General features: G+C 37.7%; 1 protein-coding gene and 1 non-coding gene across 8 annotated transcripts in view; one reads left to right on the forward strand and one right to left on the reverse strand.

Annotated features, from left to right (window-relative positions):
• The window catches only part of LYPD6B (LY6/PLAUR domain containing 6B), a 184,458-nt gene that overhangs the window by 5,599 nt on the left and 163,561 nt on the right, over window positions 1-15,298 (forward strand). For 2 of the 7 annotated variants that reach the window (XM_072960946.1, XM_072960942.1), the window contains exon 2: window positions 7,137-7,182. The exons of 4 other annotated variants lie outside the window; for them this stretch is intronic. The gene's annotated coding sequence lies outside the window, so the exon portion shown is untranslated. Of the gene's footprint in view, window positions 1-259; window positions 286-7,136; window positions 7,183-15,298 lie in introns of those variants that run through there. One more of the 7 variants, XM_072960944.1, reaches the window with a different exon arrangement.
• TRNAY-AUA (transfer RNA tyrosine (anticodon AUA)) lies at window positions 11,008-11,080 on the reverse strand. Its single transcript has one exon. It is a non-coding gene; the product is annotated as a tRNA-Tyr (tRNA).

Raw genomic sequence — 15,298 nt, forward strand, 5'->3', positions numbered from 1 at the left:
TTTTCTTGCCTTATTCAGCTGGCTAAGACTTACAGGACAATGTTGGATAGAAGCAATGAGAGAAAGCATCTTTGCCTTGTTTCTTATAATAGGGAAGAAATAACCTTTCACTATGAAGTAAGATATTAGTTGAGGTTTTTTTGTAGATGCCCCAGGAGATTAAGGAGCTTCCCTTGTATCTCTAGTTTACTGAGAGTTAAATGGCTGCATTTTGAATTTTGTCTAATACTTTTCTCTGTCTTTTGACAGGATCATGTGATTTTTCTTCATCGTTACTGTGGCGAGGTACACTGATTTTCGAATGTTGCATCAGCTTTGTATTCCTGGGATAAACCCCACTTAGTTGTGATGTATTTTTGGAAGAGACTGTGTCGGATTGCTATTCTTCCTTCAGTGTTCGGTAGATTTCACTAGTGAAACCATCTAGACCTAGAATTTTCTTTGATGTAAGGTTTTTAAACTACAAATTTAAGTCCTTTAATAGACGTAGGACAATTCAGGTTGCCTGTTTCTTCTTGATAAGTTTTAGAAGTTTATATCTTTTGAAGAATTGGTCTTCTTCACCGAAGTTGTCAAATTTGTGGACATAAAATTGTGATATTCTCCTACTATCCATTTAATGTCCTTGGGGTCTGTAGTGATAGTCTCCCTTTCATTCCTGATATTGGTAATTTGTGTCTTCAATCGTTTTCTTATTCAGTCTGTCTAGAAGTTTATCTTTATTACTTTATTACTTGTTCAAAGATCCAGATTTTTGCTTTCATTAATTTTGTTTATTTTTCTGTTTTCAATTTTATTGATTTCTGCTCTTTTTTTATTTCCTTCTTTCACCTTGCTTTGGGTTTAATTTGCACGCCTATTTTTTAAGGAGTAAACTTAAAATATTAATTTGAGATTTCTGTTCTGTTTTCATATAAGCATTTAGTGCTATACATTTCTCTCTAACCATTGCTTTAGCTGCATTCCACAATTTTGATATGTGTATCTTCATTTATTTAAAATTAAAATATTAAAAGATTTCTCTTGAGAGTTCCTCTTGACCCATGTGTTATTTCAGAGTATGTTGTTTAATTTTCAAATATTTGGAAATTTTCCAGAAGTCTTCCTGGTATTGGTTTCTAGTTTAATTCTCTTACCTTACAGTATAATTTGCATGATTTCTGTTCTTTTAAATTTGTTCACATTTGTTTTATGGCCCAGAATATGGTTTGTCTTGGTGAATGTTGCAGGTGCACTTGAAAAGAATGTGTATTCTGTTATTATTGGGTAGAATTTTGTGGAAATAGTCGATCAAGTTGCTTGATAGGGTTGTTCAAGCCTTCTGTGTCTTTACTGATTCTCTGTCTACTTATTTTAACAGTAATAGAGAGACATGTTAGCCTCTCCAGCTACTGTTGTGGATTTTTAAATTTTTTCTTTCAGTTCTGTGACTTTTTGATTCATGTTTTTAACCATCTGTCCTTAAATGGTGTCAACTTTAATAATATAAAGCTAGTTATTTTACCAGCAATAGTGAGTTTCTTCTGGGATAGCCAAAGGAATTGCAATTCAGGATATGTGAACTATGGTGGACCGTAGGCAAATCCAAAGAACAAAGAAGGAGAGCTTGCTTTTATAGGGAAAAGTGGAAAGTTGGGAGCGGCTGTAATAACCCAAGTCCTGTTGCAGGAAGCTGGAATTCCAACGTATGGAGGCTTCTCATTGGTTAGGCTGCTACAGTCTCTGATTTGTTGGGCTGTTACTGTCTCTGACTGGCTGGGCTGTCCTCCAGCAGACAGAAGTTTTCTTCTTTCTACTGGAATGTGAAGTAGGAAACATCTTCCTGTTTGGAGTAATTGATGATGCATGGTAGGGTGTGAGAGCTCCCCCTGCAGGCCTGTCTCAATTTCAGTTTTAGCTGGTTTCAGTACATACACATTGAGGATTATGTCTTCTTATTAGAGTGGTTGGCTTCTCATTATATAATATTCCTCCAAATCCTTGTTAGTATTCCTTTTTCTGGGATCTACTTTGGGTGTTAATACTATAGCTACTCCAATTTTCTTTTGCTTAATGTTTGCATCCATATCTTTTCCTGTTTTTTTTTTTTTAATATTTACTTTTTTCTTAAAAATTGGAGCATAGTCAGTTTACAATGTTGTGTCAATTTCTGGTGCACAGCAGAGTGTTTAAGTCATACATATACATACATATATTCCTTTTCATTTTCATTATAGGTCTACTACAAGATATTGAATATAGTTCCCTGTACTATGTAGTAGAAACTTGTTGTCTGTTCTTTATATAGCAGTTAGTATTTGCAAATCTGTAATTCCCAATTTATCCCTTCCCATCCCTTTCCTTGCTTGGTAACCATAAATTTGTTTTCTATGTCTGAGTCTGCTTCAGTTTTGTGTCTTTTTAAAAAATATATATATTCCATATGTAAGTGATATCATATAGTGTTTTTCTTTCTCTTTCTGGCTTAGTTCACTTAGAATGACGATCTCCAGGTCCATTCATGTTGCTGCAAATGACATTATTTTATTCTCTTTTTATGGCTGAGTACTATTCCATTGTATAAATATACCACAACTTTTTTATCCAGTCATCTGTTGATGGACATTTAGGTTATTTCCATGTCTTGGCTATTGTAAATAGTGCTGCTGTGAACACTGGGGTGTGTGTCTTTTTGAATTAGAGTTCCCTCCAGATATATGCCCAGGAGTGGGATTGCTGGATCATATGATAGGTCTATTTTTAGTTTTTTGAGGACTCTCAATACTGTTTTCCGTAATGACTGCACCAAAATACATCTCCACCAACAGTGTAGGAGGGTTCCCTTTTCTCCACAGCCTCTCCAGCATTTGTCATTTGTGGACTTTTGAATGATGGCCATTCTGACTGATGTGAGGTGATATCTCACTGTAGTTTTGATTTGCATTTCTCTGATAATTAGTGATATTGAGCATTTTTCATGTGCCTATTGGCCATTTGTATGTCTTCATTGGAGGATTGCTTGTTTAGGTCTTCCTATTTTTTAAATTTTAATTTGTCTATATCTGTATTTAAGGCAGGTTCCTTGTAGACCTCAGATAATTGGGTCTTACTTTTTAATCAATCTGACAATATCTGTCTTTTAATTGATGTGTTAGACTGTTCACATTAACTGTAGTGGTAATATGGTTTAATCAAAAATCTACCATCTTGCTAGTTATTTTCTATTTGTTCCATTTTTTCCCTATTACTTCAGCATTTCTTATGATTCCCTTATATCTCAAGTTTTTATTTCTGCTTAACATTTGTGGTGATTGCCCTAGAGTTTTTAAAATCTGTATGTCTTTAATTAATCAGCTTCGACTTTCAAGTAACATTGTACTGTTTCATGCGTAGTCCAAGGACATTTCAGCAGCACATTCTAAGTCCTTCTCTTCCATCCTTTGTGCCGTGGTTGTTGTCATTTTTCCTCTACATGTGCTGTAAACAGAACATTGCTGCTGTTCTTGCTTTAGACCAAGGGTCAGCAAACCTTTTTTTAAATAAAAGCTCAGAAATACTGTAGGCTCTGAGGCCACATATGGTCTCTGCTGCATAGTCTTTTTTTCTTAAACAACACTTAAAAAAATATAAAAACCATTCTTATGATAGATAACACTAAAACAGATGGCAGGCATCATTTGGTTTGTAGGCTGTAGTTTGCTGACTCTTGGTTTAAACATTCAGTTATCATTTACAGCAATTAAAAATAAGAAAAAGGAGAATTGTTTTTGACTTTCATTTATTCCATTTCCAGGACTCTGCATTTCTTTGTGTAGATTTAGGTTTCTGTCTAGCATCATATTCCTTCTGCCTCTGAAACTGCATTTAGCATTTCTTGTAGTTTTGTGTGCTGTGGCAGTTCTTATTTCTTCTTTGTTTTTGAAAGATGTTTTCACTGGGTATAGGATTCTGGGTTGACAGTTTATCTTTCAGCACTTTAATGTGACTTCATTATCCTCTTACTTGCATGCCTTCTGACAAGGTGTCTTCTGTCATTCTTATCTTTGTTCCTTTGTATGTAGTGTTTCATCTTCTTCCACTGCATTTGAGATTTTCTTTTTGTCTTTGGTTTTCAGCTGCTTTAATACGGTGTGTGTGTGTGTGTGTGTGCGTGTGCGCACATGCATGCACATGCTTGGTGTTCACCCTCTGTAGTCTTGTGCTCAAAAAGGTTCTTGGTTCTCTGGTTTGGCATCTGTCATTAATTTTTATTTATTTATTTTATTTTTTATTTTTTTAAACTTTTTTATTGATTTATAATGTCATTAATTTTTAGAAAATTCTCAGCATTTATTTCTTCTAATATTTCTTCTGCTTTTCTTTTCTCCTTTTGAACTTTCAATTACACCGAGGTTAGAATTTTTTTGGTATTATTCCACAGCTGTTGGACACTGTTTTGTTTCATTCTTCTTTTTGTTTCTTCTTGTTTTAGTTGGGATAATTTTTGTCTGCCTTTGTCAAGTTAATTGATTCTTTCCTTTGATGTGTCAAATCTGAAGAATGCCTCTTGAGGGCATTCTTCATTTCTGTTACTGTATTTAGCCTTTCAAACATTTCCATTTGATTCTTTCTTATGGTTTCCATCTCTGTGTTCAACTTATACATTTGATATTTCATGTGTCCACCTTTTCCTCTAGGATCTTTTACCGTTAATTATGGTTATTTTAAATTCTGTGTCTGGTAGCTTCCCCATCTGTGTCATAGCTGAGTCTGATTCTGTTCATTGCTGTGTCTCTTGTCAGTGTTGGTTTTTCTTGCTTTTTGTGTGCTCTGTAATGGACATCTTGTGTAGGATATTAGAGACTGAGCTAAATAGTTTTTGTGCCTTGAAACGGGAATGCCTTTCAATCTCCACGAGGTCTTCGGCGTTGGGGCGTTTGTTGGTCAGTCTGGTCAGGAGCTGACTGGATCTGAGGTCTGTTGTTGGTGTGCGTATCCTCAGTGCAGCACAGACTTCAGATTCCTCTGCTGATGCCTTGAGTGTAGAGCTGGGGCTGATTTGCTGAAGGGCTTTTCTCATTGTCTGCCTTGGTGTCAGCCTCAGGTCTTCCTTTTGTGCTGTGCCTGAGTGGTCTGGCTCCGTGCTCTTTCAGCTCTCCGGCACCAATATCCCATTGTTACGTGTTGCTTGGTGCTTGTTAGCCAGTGTCCAGGTGCATCTGCCTCCGGTAGACAAATGTTCATGTCTTGCCTTTTCCTGCAGGTGCCTGGTTTCCTCAGATTCTGGACTACTTTGTTCCCCCGTGACCTTAGCTGTCTAATGGATTCAAGAAAGTTATGAACTTGCAGCTTATCTAGCTTTTTATTTATAAGCCTGGGAGTGATGCTCTTTTCAGGTCTATGTCCTGAGCAGAGTCCAGAAGGCTTGATTTGATGTTTTTCCAGCTCTTTCTTTTTTGTGATCCTCATGTAAAGTTCCAGTTCTGTTTTCCTTTCTTCTGTGCTTTATAAAATGTCTTTATATAAATCAGTGGTTTGCAGCTCTCACCTGGGGAACATGAAATAAAATACAAATCTTGGGCCCCAGTGTTTTAACTGATGCACGTTGGGGTCCAGGCATGAGCATCTTTTATGAGCTCCCCAGGTGATGCTGGTGTACATCCAGGTTGAGAACCCTTGGTCTGGGTATCACAGCTTTTCCTTTCACAGAAGGGCTATTCCAGTATAAACGACCCAGTGAAATTGCAGCCTGCGTGACTTCGTGGGGTTGTTTCCCTCCTAGCTGTGCTTTCAATGGTAGTTTAGTGGTAGTTGCCTGTGATGTAGACTCACAGTCTCATAGCGTGGGGAGGAAGCTTAGAGTTCTTGTCATTTAACTTTCCACCAATGTGAATGTCCTCCAAGACTGTCTATGGTTTTGGTGCTGCTTGAAGTCTTTCAGGGCCTGGACACTCTCTGCCATTCAAAATAACAAACCCCGTTGTGAGACAGTTTTACTGTTAGGGGTGTTCTCCTATTGAATTGAAATGTGTCCTTCTATAACCTATCAAAGAATTTGTCTAATTCACAGCCTTGCAAACTGTTTTGAAAGAAATCTGTTTGCATGACCCAGTGCACATGCTTGTGTGCACACACACTCACACTCAGACAAGCATTTTTACGAAATAGCCATTACTGTAAGTCTTGTACCTCTAAATCGATTTCAACCAATGGGTTGTTTTTTACAGTATGAAAAATGCTTGTCCAGCCCGTCTTCCACTAGACAGGCTTCGAGAGGTTTCACGACTGCTCTCCTGGCTCCTCAGAGCTTTCTTGTCCCCAGGGTGATGCTGGTTCCTCTGGCTGTGCTGGCTTCCTCGCTGCCCTGGCCAGTGTCATGTACTAGGTGGGTTTCTGTGTGTGGAGTTCTCTGCAAATGAGTGGCCTGGTTCAGAGGCCAGGGCTCTGCAAGTGAGCAGATCCGTCCAGAGTAGAGGAAGGGTCCCTTGGCGTCTTCTAGACACCATTTCTAGTCCTGTGGTCCAAATTCAATGGGATGTACATTGACACCATCTCTTGAAGAACATTGTTGATGACTTTCTCTTTGTGATTTTTATATGTCTTCCGCTTTTTTTCGTATAAATAACACGTTATCCCAGTCAGCTACATATGCATTTTTAGTTTCCAGGAGACTGTGAACTCCTTAGATGTCAAGAAGAGTATTTCATTCTCTTTCTCCATGGTGATCACAGACAACTTCAGTTGTTGAACTAATCTTAGAAAACTGTGTTTCCAGTCAAGAAACTTTGACCTTTTAGCACCATTGCTTTGCTAACAGTTGTGTTACCAGCCTTATCTGTAAGTTACCGAAGGGGCAGTGGGCAAACTGGGAATTTAGATGAACCTGCCACCTTAGTACTCAGGCACAAGACACGGTGGCAGGTGCTGAGGGCCAGGATTTCATAGCCTACAGCCTGTCTGAGGACACAGGCCATGCAAGATGAGTGTCTGTGAGCTGTGTAGTGGGTGTGTGCTCTTAGAGGTCCCAGATGAAAGAAAGGTTAGGAGAGACTTGTCTTGGCCTTGACCGTAAGCATCGGACATACAGATCACAGGTACTTAGGGGAGGGAGGATTTAGGAGGAGAAGAATACTGTTTTAGTAGTTTCCTAAGTTCTATGAAATCTTTGCTTTCTTTAGGAGTGACTTGGAGCTGAGAGATCCAAAGATCTGAGAGAAACTGTAGGTAAGACAGAGGGAAATCCAATTTAAATTGTTTCTGTAGGAAGGATGAACATCAACAGAGGGTAGTGGGCTCAGCTCCCCCAATCCCCGCCCCGCACGTCTGAGCCTTCAGAGACTCTGACTCCTCTGACGGGTGTAGTTGGGAAGCGACTTCTCGTCATGAAGAAGGTTCAGCTTGCCAGGGGCTGCCTCAGGGCTGGTCATTTTAGCTCTGCCTCTTTGTGGCTTCCGCCGACTTTCAGAGCAACCACCCGTAGCCACTGACCTATTTTGTTCTACTTTCTCTTCTCAAAGGGCTCTTAAACAGATGTATTATTAAGAAACATACATTCTCAGAGTTTGTCACATCTCCCACTCTTCATATATGATCCACTTCACCCATGTGACAGTCTTCTGAGTAGTATTGTGAAACAGTGACACCATCCACATACTGCATAAAAGCTGGCTGTTGTATCATTGATGTCTTTTTGAAAACATATCTCATGCATTTTGGGACTATTTTCCTATGGTAGGAAAATAGGGATGGGAGTACATTGTGGAAAAAATAGGCGCTGTGTATGTGGTATTTATCCCGCAAGGCTGGGGGACCAGAATTCTTAAGCAACTCCAAGAACGGTTAGAACAAAGATGAGGGCTGTAACCCGGCTGTTCCACACAACAGGGGAGGTATCAGTGTTACTGAGAAATGGGCGTCATGCGTGTCTTTTAGACTCTAGTGCCGGGATGGTTGTTGATCTCCTGGGAAGAACTGATAAACAGTGGAGGCCTACATAATTCTTTATATGTCTCTTTGTGCCTTGGCAGCCAGGAAACCCAGAGCTAAATGTGAAAATGATTATAGTGATTATTTTAAGTTCTAAGGACAAAGGTTTCCTGTCTTAAATCATACAATTTCATCTTTTTAAGAACAGTACCTTGTACTTTTTCCTGTTACCGCAGAGATACATGTTCATTATAGAAAGTGTGGAAAATAATCGATTACCTCCCCCATCAGATATTTTCCCGCCACATAGTAGTTGACAGTGTTTCTGTTTTAATCATTTTAATTTTTTTCTAAGCAAATGTGTGTATGTATTTTTTTCCTACAAAAATTAAATGATACCTTTCAGACTGCATTAAAACTCATTTTCAAAAATGTAACCTTTATAAACAGTTTCCATGTTGTTAAATGTTCCTGCACAGCATTATTTTTGATGGCTGATATAATATTTCACCATAAGGCTGTATCTTGTACTTTTAGCTTGAATTTAGTTTTCTGCACTTATCAACAGCTCTGTCATGTACATTCTTGTAGCTAAGTCTCTGAGCACATCCACAATTATTTCCTTAGAATAGGGTTTCAAGAAGTGGCATAATTGCTTAAAGGGTTATAATATTTTTAAGCCTTTAGATATGTATTTCCATGTTGTTTTCCAGAAAGCATGAACTGATCACCTGAAGGTTGAGAGAGCCTCTTCCCTAAACCTCTTGCAGGACCAAGATTATTATTTTTAAAATTCTATATTAGGAGGCAGGACTTCTGGCTGTGGCCAAGTGAGGAGGTTACAAATCCTCTCCTCAGAAAGCAACTATAAATCTGGACAAAATGAACAGAAACAGCCATTCGCTTACTCTGGTAATCCATCAAAGGCACACAACCATCTGTGAAGCGTGCTCCTGCCCTGTAGGTGCAAAGGTGTTGTCCTTAGCAAGGGAGGACCAGCCCCTTTGCTGCTGAGATCAAAGGAACTCGCTCCATTTGTGGTGGTGGGCGATGCTGGCACACAGTGAGATGCCGGCACACAGTGAGTGTTTTCCAGATCCCTTCTCCCCGGTTTCAGTTTACTTCGAATCTTCAAAAAATAAAACAACAATATTCTTTTATAATAAACATATTTAATCCAGAAAAAGTGGAAAATAAACATAAAGAGAAGAAAATTAAAAGCACCGTGGAGGGAGGGTAACAGCTCAGTGATAGAGTGCATGCTTAGCTTGCAGGAGGTCCTGGGTTCAATCCCCAGTACCTCCACTAAAAAAGAAAAAAGAAAAAAAAAAAGCCCCTCGAAGCCCACTTAGTGTGTACTCTTCTAGATCAGCTTATTTCAGTAGCACTTTCTGTGATGATGGACATGCCCTGTGCTGTCCAGTCCAGTCGCCATGGTCCTCATGTGTTTACTGAGCACTTGCAGTGTGGCTTGTGTAACTGAGAAACTGAATTCTTAATGAATTTAAATTTAAATATCCACATTGGCTAGTGGCTATAGTGTTAGGCAGCCTAGTTCTATTATTTCCGTAATATGGAGGCGTGGATACGTATGTATATAGTTAAGAAAAATTAGGATCATACTGCATGTTGTGTTTTGTATCTTTTTCTCTGGCTAACAGTGTATCATAAACATAATTTTAATAGGTGGCTCATATTAAACTGAATGAATGTACCATAATTGGTTTAACAAAATCTTTGTTGTGCCTTCAGGGTATTTCCAATAATTTGCTATTATAAACAACCCTGCAGATAATCTTTATAGCTAAAGTTGTGACATTCATAATTATTGATGAAGGATAAGCTCTTTGAGTTTGAATTCTTAGGAAAAAATCTGATATCCCTTTTCCATACCTCTCTTCCAAGAAGTTCTATTTGTAAACATTCTCAACAGCAGTACAGGAAACTATCTCTCCATCATTACTGCTAATTTTCAATTGAGATAAATACACATGCCATAAAACTCACCCTTTTAAAGTATGCAATTCAGTGTTTTTTAGTATATTCATAAAGTTGTGCAACCATCATCACTATCTAATTCCAGAATGTTTTCATGACTCCACAAAGACATCACATACCCATGAACAATCACGCCCCATTCCCCGCTTCCCTCAGCCCCCAGCAATCTCTATAATCTACTCTCTGTCGTATGGATTTGCCTGTTCTGGACATTTCATATAAACGGAATCTTTCTGTATCCAGCCTTTTGTGTCTAGCTTCCTTAGCATAATGTTTTCAAGATGTAAGGTTTATAAACCAGCACCTCGTTCCTTCTTACAGCTGAAAGATATTCTGTTGTATGGATATACCGTATTCTGTGTATCCATGCACTTAGATGGAGATTTGGGTTGTTTTTGTTTTACTTTTATGAAGTATGCTTCTATGAACATTCGTGTACAAGTTTTTGTGTGGACATATGTTTTCACTTCTCTTGGGTACATACCTAAGAGTGAATCATATGGTAACTCTATGCCTAACTTTTAAAGGAACTACCAAACTATATCCAAAGCAGCTGTATCATTTTACATTCCTACCAGCAATGTGTGAGGGTTCCAATTTTTCCACATCCTCACCTGTACTTTTATTGTCCATCTTTTTGCTTATATCCGTCTTAGTGGGCATGTAGTAGTATCTCTTTGTAGTTTCAAGTTGATTTTTCTAATAACTAATGATGTTGAGTATTTTTCATGTGCTTATTGGCTATTTGTATATCTTCTTTGGAGAACCATCTGTTCAAATCCTTGCTAATTTTTAATTGGATTACTTGTCTTTTTATTGTACAGTTGTAAGAGTTCTTATATGTTCTGGATATTAGACCCTTTTCGGACATACGATTTACAGATATTTTCTCTCATTCTTTTTTTTGTTGTTGTTGGAGGGGGAAGTAATTAGGTTTGTTTATTTATTTATTTATTTATTTATTTATTTATTTATTTATTTTTTGTAGCTCTATTTTGCTTTTCTTTTGTTAAACATTTTTTATTGATTTATAATCATTTTACAATGTTGTGTCAAATTCCAGTGTTCAGCACAGTTTTTCAGTTAAACATTAACATATTACTTATTTATTTTTCAAGGAGGTACTGGAGGTACTGGGGATTGAACCCAGGACCTCCTGCATTATAAGCATGTGCTCTACCACTTGAGCTATACCCTCGCCCCCCCCCCCATTTTCTCTCATTCTGTAGGTGGTTTTTTCACTTCTTTGATATATCTCTTGAAACATAAACTTTTTTTTTTCTTTTTGGTTCTTTCATTTTCTATATTTGAAGTCCCAACCAGTAGGATCCTTTTTTTTTCTTTTTAACATTTTTTATTGAGTTATAGTCATTTTACAATGTTCTGTCAGATTCCAGTGTAGAGCACAATTTTTCAGTTATACATGAACATACGTATATTCATTGTTACATTTTTTTTGCTCTGAGCTACCACAAGATCTTGTATATATTTCCTTGTGCTATACAATATAATCTTGTTTATCTATTCTGTATATGCCTGTCAGTATCTACAAATTTTGAAATCCCAGTCTATCCCTTCCCACCTCCCACCCCCCACCCCCTTGGCAACCACAAGTTTGTATTCTATGTCTATGAGTCTGTTTCTGTTTTGTATTTATGTTCTTTTTTTTTGTTTTTGTTTTTTGTTTTTTTTTAGATTCCACATATGAGTGATCTCATATGGTATTTTTCTTTCTCTTTCTGGCTTACTTCACTTAGAATGACATTCTCCAGGGACATCCATGTTGCTGCAAATGGCGTTATGTTGTCGTTTTTTAAAGGCTGAATAGTATTCCATTGTGTAAATATACCACATCTTCTTTATCCAGTCATCTGTTGATGGACATTTAGGCTGTTTCCATGTCTTGGCTATTGTAAGTAGTGCTGCTATGAACATTGGAGTGCAGGTGTCATCCTGAAGTAGGTTTCCTTCTGGATAAATGCCCAGGAGCAGGATTCCTGGGTCATACGGTAAGTCTGTTCCTAGTCTTTTGAGGAATCTCCATACACTGTTTTCCACAGTGGCTGCACCAAACTGCATTCCCACCAGCAGTGTAGGAGGTTCCCTTTTCTCCACAGCCTCTCCAGCATTTGTCATTTGTGGATTTTTGAATGATGGCCATTCTGACTGGTGTGAGGTGATACCTCATTGTAGTTTTGATTTGCATTTCTCTGATAATCAGTGATATTGAGCATTTTTTCATGTGCCTATTGATCATTTGTATGTCTTCCTTGGAGAATTGCTTGTTTAGGTCTTCTGCCCATTTTTGGATTGGGTTGTTTGTTTTTTTCTCATTAAGTCATGTGAGCTGTTTATATATTCTGGACATCAAGCCTTTGTTGGTGAAACATAAAAGTTTTAATTTTGGTAACATCCTATTTTTTTCAGTTGTGCTTTTGGTGTCATATCTAAGAAGCCATTGCCTAATCCAAGGTCAAAAATTTACTTCTAAGAGTTTTATGGTTTTAGTTCTTCCATTTAGATATTTGATCTATTTTGAGTTAACTTTTGTATATGGTGTGAATTAGGGATTTGGATTTATTCTTTTGCATGTAACCATGCAGTTGTCCCAGCACCATTTGTTGGAAAGAATATTCTTTCCCCTGTAGATTGTCATAGCACTGTTGCAAAAATCAACTGCCCATGAATGTATGCAACTACTTCTGTTCTCTCAATTCTGTTCCCTTGGTCTCTTATGCCAAATTTATGCCAGTACCACACAATCTTACTGATTTTTTTTGTAGTAGTTTTGAATTCTGGAAGTGTAAGTCTTCTGACTTTGTTCTGTTTTCCCCCCAAGATTGCTTTGGCTAGTCTGCCATATAAATTTTAGGATTAGTTTGTTAATTTTTGTAAAAAAGCCAGATAGGATTTTGATATGGATTACATTGAATCTGTAGATCAGTTTGAAGATTATTGCATTTTAACAATATTGTCTTCCAGTCATGAACACAGGATGTTTTTGCAGTTGTTAGGTCTTCTTTAATTTCTTTCAAAGATATTTGGTAATTTTCAGTGTCCAAGTATTACACTTCTTTTGTTTAATTTATTATAGAGCATTTTATTCTTTCTGCTGCAGTGTACATGAAATTGTCTGAAGTTCATTTTTGGATTGTCTGTTGGTACTGTGTAGAAATACAATTGATTCTTGTATTTTGGTTGTGTGTCCTGAAACCTTGCTGAACTCATTGATTGGCTCTAATAGTTTTTAGGTGAATGTATTAGTAGTTGCTATATACAAGATCATCTAGAAATAGAGGTAGTTTAACTTCTTTCTTTCCAGTGAGGATACTGTTCTTTTTCTTGCCTAATTGCCTTGGCTGGAAGCGACAGTACAATGTTGAATAGAAGAGATAGGAGCCAGCCTTCCTTGTCTTGTTCCTAATGTTCCTGGTTGATGAGATCGCCAGGGTTATTTATGCTGTTTTTTGATGACTGTCTTTATATTCTAAGAATCTGAGTGTTGGGGCAGGAGTTGCTGCTTTGGTTTTTTTCTAGGGAAGGAGGAATAATAAACAGTCAAACAATAAAATAAAAAAATAAGAATTTCCTTTGTTCTTTGCATTGGGAGGCTTGGCTTAGTATTAGAAAAGAAGTATTTTAATTGAGGAATCTATTCATGTAACATTTAGGTGCCAAGGAGTTTGATTAATGCTTTCTAATACATAAGCATTCATTATTTAAAGATAAAACTTAAATTGTCCCTACTAATTTTTCCATCCTGCCTTCCACATCTTTGATTTCTCACTCTCTGTTTCAGGTATCGTACTGGGATTACAGAGATGAGTTAAACACAGACTATGTCCTCGGTGTGCTTGTGGAAAAGTCTTTTGGGGGAGACAGGAAACAGGAAGTTTAATATTCTGGCAAGTGGTTTCCATCAAAGTGTAACATGTCAGAAGATGTGGGCTTCACCCTTGGAGTTTTTGCATCTCAGTTTGCTGATGGAACATCCACTTTCTACACCATAGAATCAAAGAGTTTTAGGACCGGAGGCTTAGGAAGCCTTTATCCAGCCCCACATTTTTCCGTAGAATCATTCTCTTACCTTTTCCAACAATTCCTGTTGTTTCTCATCAGCAACTCTTCTTTCTCTGAAATGTTTTATCACACACACAGAGATACACAGATAACACACACGGATGTACATGCACAGTATTTTCCATAGAGAGGCAATCCACGTTCAGTCCACTTCCTGGCTCCGTTTGTTGCGTCTGGTTGGGGTAATATAACACCGTCCCCCAGGTCCCTGTTCAGTGTAACTTGTCTAGGATTCCTTCTTGACCTTGCCCTTGAAGACTGCTCAGCATTGTCCTTCTGATAGGTGCTTATGACGTGGAACTGACAAGGACAGGACATTATCCGACTCCAAATCTGAGTGACCCTGAAGGCTGTGCGAGGCTTCCTGTTCTGTTTAATTGTACATTCAACTTTCTTTGTAAAGAGCATACTCCATCCAGTTTAAACTTGTCAATTCAGAGGATTAACTAGGATGCATATGAAGTTATACCTGCGTGCTCATTGTAAAGTCGTCTTTCTAGAAAAGAAGAAAAATGGTATTAACAAAATTAATTAAATAGATACGCATGTTAAAAATGTTTACAGAGGCTTGTTTTTAATAAGTCAATTCAGAATTGGATGATACATGTGTTTTTAGTTTTTACTTTGCTATTTAAAAGAAATGCTCTTTATTCTAGCTTTATTATATATTATTTATTATTACAATTAAAATAACATCAGATTACTTTTTATCATTACGGTGGTAAAATGGAATGTGAACCTTATGGTCTTAGGCTACAAAAGGAAATGAATTGTCCCTGCAAACCTTTCAACTTTAATTAACTTTTAGACTAATACGAAGTTCTAGTTTCCTTTTTTCTTTTTTATTACAATGTGTTTTTTCTTTTGATTATGTGAGGGGTGAGATAAGGATTCAGAAGTGCTTTCTGGTTCACGCTGTTTACTGCGTGTGATACAGCAGCCAATTCCATCAAAAGAGAAATAGGGAAATAACTACTGTATTTGTGCCTCGTAAGCAGTTTGTAAAGTCCCCTCCAGCCCCTACGATTAAATGTTGGCTTCTCTCCTTGCAGGCTTCTAAAATGAAATTAAAAAGTGGAGGGAACAGCATTTTAAAACCAAGCACATATCTTGTGTAGGGACAAACCCAGCCAATTGAGGAATCACAGCATTGCAGGCAGTCATTTGATGCAGTGCTGTAAGGAATGTAACAGAGAAGGAAAGAGGATGGCAAAGGGGAGCCTGAGAAAGTTCCAGGTCATTGAAAGCTTCTGATGATTTGCCCTTGTTGGGGTTGGTTGGGGTGGGGAGTGGAGGGGAGGGGTTGCTGGAAAGTAGAGCTTTCCCTCCTGTGTGT

This window comes from Vicugna pacos, chromosome 5 (assembly GCF_048564905.1).
Source record: "Vicugna pacos chromosome 5, VicPac4, whole genome shotgun sequence".
NCBI lineage: Eukaryota > Metazoa > Chordata > Mammalia > Artiodactyla > Camelidae > Vicugna > Vicugna pacos.